The 8,462-nt window shown below is 43.0% G+C and overlaps 1 protein-coding gene across 1 annotated transcript in view; it reads left to right on the top strand.

Annotated features, from left to right (window-relative positions):
• The first annotated feature begins 1,750 nt into the window (after positions 1 to 1,750).
• The window catches only part of FRMPD2 (FERM and PDZ domain containing 2), a 104,340-nt gene continuing 97,628 nt past the window's right edge, over positions 1,751 to 8,462 (top strand). Inside the window, exon 1 of the mRNA XM_027530799.1 lies at positions 1,751 to 1,925. The gene's annotated coding sequence lies outside the window, so the exon portion shown is untranslated. The remainder of the gene's footprint in view (positions 1,926 to 8,462) is intronic.

Genomic DNA, 8,462 nt, shown 5'->3' with positions numbered 1-8,462 from the left:
GTTGCTCAGTTGTGCCTGACTCTTTGCAACCCCATGGACTGCAGCATGCCAGGCTTCCCTGTCCATCACCAACTCCTGGAGCTTGCTCAAACTGATGTCTATTGAGTTGGTGATGCCACCCAGCCATCTCATCTCATAACATAAATAGCACTATATATAAATGATATATTTTATATTTATATATATTATGTACATATTTACAATAAGAGGAATAATACAGGCCTATTCCACACCTTTTGTTTTTTAAAAGGTCTTGACAAGTTTTGAATGCCAGTGCGTATAGATATACCTGTCTCCTTGACATTGCTGTGTAGTTGATTTTCCACTGTGTATGCACTCCAATTTATTTAGCTGTCCACTATTGATTGACACTTTGGTGGCTTTTAGTTTTTCACTATTACAAAAAACATTGTGATGAGCATCGTTTTTTATATGCTTGAGTGAACTTTTACAGAATGATTCATGAGGTTAGTTCCTTGCAGCTGTGTTTATGAATGACATGTGCATTCACAGTTTTAATAATTATCACTCAATGCCCCACTGAGAGGTTGCACTAACCTACATTTCCACTCCTGGCATATGGGACTGCTCACCAGGCACGCCCTCACCTAGCCCTGGGTTTCATCTGATGTCATTTTTATATGCTTTGGTCTTTATATGAAGTAAAATGCATGGTTTCCTTTTTTTTTTTAGTCTCTCCATTTTGAAACTGCCTTTTATTTGAAGGGCTCCGACAGTCTACTCTCTCACCTTTACCTTTACAGAGCTAACGTCACCCCAATTCTTGCTGTTCCCCTCTGTCTACTGGCTCCTTTTTGAACCTAAGTACCAGAGTGCAGAGAAGGCAATGGCACCCCACTCCAGTACTCTTGTCTGGAAAATCCCATGGGCGGAGGAGCCTAATAGGTTGCAGTCCATGGGGTCGCTAGGAGTCGGACACGACTGAGTGACTTCACTTTCACTTTTCACTTTCATGCATTGGAGAAGGAAATGGCAACCCACTCCAGTGTTCTTGCCTGGAGAATCCCAGGGACGGGGGAGCCTGGTGGGCTGCCATCTATGGGGTCTCACAGAGTCGGACACGACTGAAGCGACTTAGCAGCAGCAGCAGCAACCAGATAGTGTGAGAATTCCTTTTCTCCAACTGTAGTCTTCCTTTAAAAAAAACAAACATTTTATTGAGGGCTGATTGACATACAAAGAGCAGTCTGTATTTAACACACACAACTGGAAGCTTGTAGAGATCACTGTACACCCATGAAAACATTGCCATAATCCATGCCGTAACCATATCCATCATCTCCAAAGTTCCTCCTGTCCTGTTATTATTATTATGTGTGTGTATCTGAGAATCACAGTCACATTTCTCTTGCCTTCTAACTGGCAGCTCCAGGTTATTTCTCATTGTTCTCAGATGTTTCTCTGTTCTTGTGGTGCGGGTCCAAAGGGCATGGAGAATGGCGGAGTTAGTGAAACTAAGACTCCGTTCTTGGCCGGCCCCCGGTTCCTTGCAGGGCTCCATTTTTTGATTGGACCGGGACATAAGGCGACATCATGGTCACAGCTCCCGCTGAGCCGCAATCCCATCGCCTTCAGTGGCATCTAATCCAGTTGAGCTCTTAGAGGCTCTCTCGGATCACTGGCTTTGAGGGCACAGACTGCTGGGGTGGCTGTGCCTGCTAACAGGCCAGAGGCTGCTCGGGGCTCAGGGCAGAGACCAAGCCGCCGGAAAGGGAAGGGCCCTTGTTGACTCAGTTGCTGGGCCACCGAGTGCTCAGTAACAAACAGTAAACAAAGGCAGAAGCACAGGCGGCAGAAGCAGCTCAGGGGAGAGACAGCACCCCTGCTCCTTGGAGAGTGGGCCACGATAAAGACCTAGACGGTCGCGGAGACTTTCTGGACGCAGCCTTTGACCCAGGACGCAGGTACTTCTTGACGTCATTTACTTTCTCCTATCAGTCTGCATCAGGGGAAGGGTAAACCCGTGGGGAATAAGGAGAGCTCAGCAGGGCTAGGCCTTGCGTTAAAGGCTCTTCGCAGTGTTGTTGGGAGTATTACTCGTTTCAGGTTACTGGCATGGACTCATTCAAAAACAAGTGAAGGTACATTTGTTCCTAACAAAGAGTGGGCTCAACGGAGAGTTTAGAGTCAGACCAACCCTTGTTTGAATCACCACTTTGCTACTCAACATCTGTTCAAACTGAAACAAACTCTTTAACTTTGCTGAGACTCTTTCCTTACCTGTTAACTGGTGATGATAGTACACACTTTGTTGCAATGTTGAAGATCCCTGAGGTGATATATGGAAGGCAGGTGCTTGGAGGATAAGAGTAACCCAGTATATGCTAACTCTCCCTATCTTCTAGGAATGAGTGTTGCAGTTATTCCTTACAGGAGGTCAGTGGTTTAAGGTAAAGAGTCTCAAGTCATGTCTATGTAACGTCTAGGAAACAATGAACAAAAGAAAAAATGTCAATAATTCGTCTAATATAATATGCATGCTTAAAGGAAAGAAAAACACTCAGTTTTGAGTTTTTTGACACTTTAAACAACCTTTGTTGTTAAAGCAACAACTGAAATCAGAGATGAGTATCTCCTGGCTAAATCCCACAGTTTGCTATAGGCTATTAGCTGAAACTAAGCTATGACCTTATCAATTTAAGAAGCACTTACTCGTGTCTCCTGGGTGCCATGCTAGGTTCTAGGGTGTCGGGAATACCTTTCTCTGCTCAGAAGATCTTCCAGGTGAGTGGAGGAGCCAGCAAGTTTACCTGCACAATAGCTTGTGGTGGTAGCAAGTGCTGAAGAGGCGAGGGATCCTGGAAGAGGGGCTGACTGAGCACTGTTTGAATTCTAGGTGAGAACTAGCGAGAGATGGGAGGGCAGGAGTTGGGGAAAGGCATCTTAGGCAAAGCAAACCTCATGTAAAGGCCTGTGCATGCATGCTAAGTCGTTTCAGTCGTGTCCAACTCTTTGTGACCCCACGGACTACATCAGCCAGGCTCCTCTGTCCACAGGAGTCTCCAGGCAAGAATACTGGAGTGTGTCGCCATGCCCTCTTTCACGGGATCCTCCCTACCCAGGGATCAAACCATCGTCTCTTACATCTCCTGCGTTGGCAGGCAAGTTCTGTATCACTAACGCCACCTGGAAAGCCGGAAGCTGATGTAAAAGTCCAGGGGCATGAATAAGCTAAGCACATTCTGGGAACAGCAAACAGGTTGGAATAACTTGAGTAAAGTGTGAGTGTGGGCATCTGATAAGAGAGAAGGCTGCAGAGGTGAACAGGGCAGATCAAGAAAGGCCTTCTGTAGCTTGTCTTTCACTCAGAAGGTCCTACAGAGTCATTAGTGATTTTAATGACGGAGATGTCATGACTGCATACAGATATTAGAAAGATTATTCTGGTAGTGATATGGGTATGGGAAGAGTGACCCTGGAATAATGATGGCTTCCCTTGTGGCTCAGCTGGTAAAGAATTCACCTGCAATGCTGGAGACCTGGGTTCGATCCCTGGGTTGGTAAGATCCCCTAGAGAAAGGAAAGGTTACCCACTCCAGTATTCTAGCCTGGAGAATTCCATGGACTGTAGAGTCCATGGGGTTGTAAAGAGTCAGACACGACTGAGTAACTTTCAGCCTAACCTAAGGAAACAAGAAAGGGGATGTCGAGAACCTCCAAGCAGGTGCTAACACTGAAAAAACCAATCATGCATGTGTATATATATATTCATTATATACATTCATTCATATACATATAAATTCATTATAAACATTACTGATGTGAAGGATGTATACTGCACAATTTACAAGTGATAAAATACACAATACTCTTTACTGCTAATTCAGTATAGTCAAGGAATTCACAAGGAATGTATTCATTGATTTTTGCTGAACTCTTGTATCCTTTGTCAGCCTATGTTTGCAATTGACCAACGTGTGTAGTTTCAACATTAACTGATATTTTTGTTTACGCTGACAAGTAAGAAGAAAGTTAAGCAATGAAGGTGAATGTGTTGCTTCTACTCATTGTCAATGACATGAATGACTTTTGTGCGGAATTGGACAACAGTTTTGAATTCTGGAAGACTATTTCCCCAAATTTTGTTCTATTTTCAATATAATAGCTACAGATATGACCTACTTTTAGCTTTAACATGCATTGTTGATTTTTTTTATCACTTTCTTAAGTCTTGTTGACTGAAAAAAAAAGCACAACCTGAAAGTTGAGCCTTATTTTTTATGTGAGGGCATTATTTAGGACCGGCGCCTGGGAAGGAAGCCTCTCAGATAGCTCTAGGGGACTATTCCAAAGAGGTAAGGGAGGAGCCGGGACACATAGGAGTTTTTGCTGAAAAGAAAAAAATAAACACTCACGTAATTGAGCATCGAAAGATTACTGCTAAACACAAAAATCAGACATCTCAAGTTAATGATTTTAGTGCCTTTCTATGTATGTGAAGATGCAACATTCTGGGCTCCTTGAAATTACTTCTTTGATTTGCATCTTAACTACCAAAAGTCAGTAGCCTGTTTTTCTCTATCTTGAATTCCCCTCTGCGGGGCCCGCTGTCGGGGTGGCTGCAGCAGTGGGTAACATTCATTGTTTACTGGAGTTTTATGTTTGTCAACAGTGTAGACAGTCAACAAAACAACAAACCAAGTCCTCATTTGCAGTCTTTGTTAATTTCTTCGGAGTAAATATCCCCACTGTGGCCAATTCTAAGTTTCCAATGCTCTATCTCTGGACAGGAAGTTGGAAGAGATAAGTACTAATACACCATCGTGTGTAATTTCTATCATATACGTGGAGGAGAGCAGAGACTGCAGTATAGTATATAGTAAAATAATTAGGAAATGGTGGGTTTGAGCTTATGATTAATATAATTTATTTAATTGGAAGTTCCTATAACTTAATTTTTTGTAATACCTATGTTTAACAACCAGCTTGCAAAATTTCTGGGGATTTAATAGCTGGCTCTCACTAGTCGGTAGGAACATTCTTCAGCACATCACAGGATCCAAGAAAGTTTTAAGGAGGAACTTGCCTGGTGGTCCGGTGGTTGAGAGTTTGCCTTTCAATGTAGGGGGTACAGGTTTGCTTCCTGGTCTGGAAGCTAAAGGAAATCAGTCCTGAATATTCATTGGAAAGACTGATGCTAAAGCTGAAACTCCAGTACTTTGGCCACCTGATGTGAAGAACCAACTCATTGGAAAAGACCCTGATGCTGTGAAAGATTGAAGGCGGGAGGTGATGGGGATGACAGAAGATGAGATTGTTGGACGGCATCACTGACTCAATTGACATGAGTTTGAGCAAGCTCCAGGAGTTGGTGATGGACAGGGAAGCCTGGCGTACTGCAGTCCATGGGATTGCAAAGAGTCAGATGTGACTGAATGACTGAACTGAACTAGAAGCTAAGATCCCACATGACTCCCGGCCAAAAAAACAAAACAGAAAACAGAAGCAATATTTTAACAAATTCAATAAAGACTTTTAAAAGGATCTACATCAAAAAAACAAGTCTTAAAAGAGAATTTTAAAAAAATTTTTAAAGGAAGTTTTAAAGAGGCACAATCCATGGGGAGCGAAATATGATTAGTAGGGATAGAAGGAGAGACAAAGACAGGAATTAAGAAGAATACCTGCTTCTCTCTACGGGCAAATACATCACTCATCAAAACAGGAAATACAGGAATGGATTCAGGGGTGCAAGTCAAGGCTGAACTCTTTGGAAAGACCAATATGGAAAGAGGACTATGATTTAAATATAGAACAGAGAAGGATGGGGAATGTTTACAGCCTTCAGGAAATGTCGCCGGACTTCTTCAGATGCCTAGAGGCACGGTGCTCACTCCCCTGGTGGGATCCTATTCTTTGAGTTCCCTGTATCTAAAGCCCCAGATCTGGCTCATCATCATTCAGTGGAGTTTGTTTGGCCAAGTTGTTGTGCAGTAATCCTTTTATTTTTTAACGGAGTGTTTACTTTGCCCTGCTATAAAATGAATGTAATGCTACTCTTCTTTTTAGCCTAAAAATACCTGGAAAGCAATGTAAACCTCCCCAGAAAGACTCTAGGACTGTCCATCACTCACGCTGCCTCTCTGTCAGTCTTGCTCATTGAAGTTAAGGTTATGGAGGAAGGAGAGGGCTGGCTTAGAAGGACTTGCTGACCCGAGAAAGTGCTGCTGGTGGGCCAGGCAAGTGTGCGCAGGGCACACAGCGTGTATGGGAATACGAATGAAAACAGCCCTGTTGACCACTTTTCCCCTTATCAACCCCCCTAGTCTCTGGCCCTGGTGGTCACTCAGCCCGCCCCCCATTATCCTTTTTTGCAAGTCTCTTTTACCCATAGCTTTTGTCTTCAGAAGCCTACCTTTTGTGTTCACAGAAGCCTAATTGACATTGAGCATCTGGTCCTGGTTCATGGCCTCGGCTTATCCTCTGATAAGTCCTTCACCAAATTCCTTCTCTTTGATTTGATAGAGTAGTTACCCAAGTCACCCAGAACATTGACCAGCCCTAGTTGGGGGTCTCTTTGGTTACTTAACACAGCAATTATACCTCCACATTTTAGTTGACTACAGCCATTGCCTGCTTGTCACTGGTTCTTCCAAACAAGCTAATGGAACAAACAGGGCTTATGGCTTGTGATGTGCTGTGAACCACCCAGTGATCTTTGGTGATTTTGTTAAAATGCAGATTTCGACTCAGGAGACTAGAGGAGGCCCAGAGTCTATTTATAACAAGCTCCCCGTTGATGCCAATATTGTTACATCTGAGAAACCATGCTTTGAGCTGCAAGGAATGGGGTTTACAGCTTAGGCCAACGGCACCTGTAGCCCCACTGATAGAGCTTCGTCTGTTCTCAAGTGTTAGTTTTGTAGGTTTGTCCCTGCTTTATCCCTTGCCATCAGTGTTTACTCACCGTTAATAATATAAACAGCTCCCATTTCTTGAGACGATACTGTGTTTCAGACACGATAACCAACATCACATAGCTTCCCAGGTGGCATCAGTGGTGAAGAGCCCACCTGCCAATGAGGGAAACGTAAGAGATGTGGGTTCAGTCCTGGGGTCAGGAAGATCCCCTGGAGGACAGCATGGCAACCTACTCCAGTATTATTGCCTAGAGAATCCCATGGACAGAGGAGCCTGGAGGTTACAGTCCATAGGGTCACAAAGAGTCAGACATGACTGAAGCGACTTAGCATGCATACACGCACAGAGAAAATTAACTGCCCAAGGCAGACAATGGTCAGTCCAACTCTGACTTTTGAACCTGCCCTCTCAGCCACTATGATTTGCTAGTCCTGTTTTCCTTCTGGGTTTTTAGGCCCTGAAGTTAGTGTTTTTAGTTGCTCTCCTCCCAAAACTCTTCTTCCTGAGACTGGCTAACTCTCCTTCCCCAGACTTGGTTTTCATTTTATTCTTGGTCACAGGCAGCTGTATAGTTAATTGCCCTTATTTTTCTTGCCTTGATTGTAGAACTTCTGCTTATATTTCCTTGAGTTTAAATGGTTGTAATAGCCTAACATTATTGGAAATAGAGTAGGTAGTGAAGAAAAGTGAATAGGTAGTGAAAGGAGATTTATAGAATGCTGGGAAAGTACCAGTTCATGGTGGGTTGGTGTCGTTCAAGAGGAAGATTTTGAGACCAAGTCATCAGAACTGACTCTTCCATAAACTGTTGTTGTTCAGTCAATAAGTTTTCTCCGACTCTTTGTAACTCCATAGATCGAAGCATCCCAGGCTTCCCTGTCCTTCAATATTTCCCTAAGTTTGCTCAAATTCATGTCCATTGAGTCAATGATGCTATCCAACCATCATATCCTCTGTCGCCTCCTTCTCTTCCTGTCCTCAATCTTTCTTAGCATCAAGGTACATTCCAGTGAGTTGTCTCTTTGCATCAGGTGGCCAAGTATTGGAGCTTCAGCTTCAGCATCAGTCCTTCCAATGAATATTCAGGATTGACTTCCTTTAGGATTGACTGGTTTGATCTCCTTGCAGTCCAAGGGACTCTCAAGAGTTAAGGACTGTGTCTTTCTTTTTTTTTTTTAAAGTGAAAGGATAGAGAAAGCTTTTGACATAGACATCAGAAAGAGGTAGAAAAAGTACCCCCCCTTTTTTTTTTCTTTTTTTTTGTGGAATCACACAGTATTTGTTCTTTTGTGACTGGGCTTATTCCATTTAGCTATTTTCAAGGTCTATCTATGTCGTAATCTGTGTTAGAATTTGCTTCCTTTTTATTTTATTTTTTTTTTATGTTAATAAACTTCTGTTTGATTTTGTCCTGCTATTCTGTCATTTCTTACAGAGATCCTCAGCTAAGAACTGAGAAGGGTAAAGGGAAATAAGCCTCTATGTCACCCTAAGTCAGCTTCAATAATTGCCATAGTGAGCAGTCTTTTTTTTTTTGGGGGGGGGGGGATGAAATGTCCTATAGCTATCAATTAGGTCTA

The sequence above is a fragment of the Bos indicus x Bos taurus genome, chromosome 28, assembly GCF_003369695.1.
Source record: "Bos indicus x Bos taurus breed Angus x Brahman F1 hybrid chromosome 28, Bos_hybrid_MaternalHap_v2.0, whole genome shotgun sequence".
Taxonomy (NCBI): domain Eukaryota; kingdom Metazoa; phylum Chordata; class Mammalia; order Artiodactyla; family Bovidae; genus Bos; species Bos indicus x Bos taurus.
The sequence above is the reverse complement of the archived record's forward strand: the minus strand, read 5'-3'. Positions and strand labels throughout refer to the sequence as shown.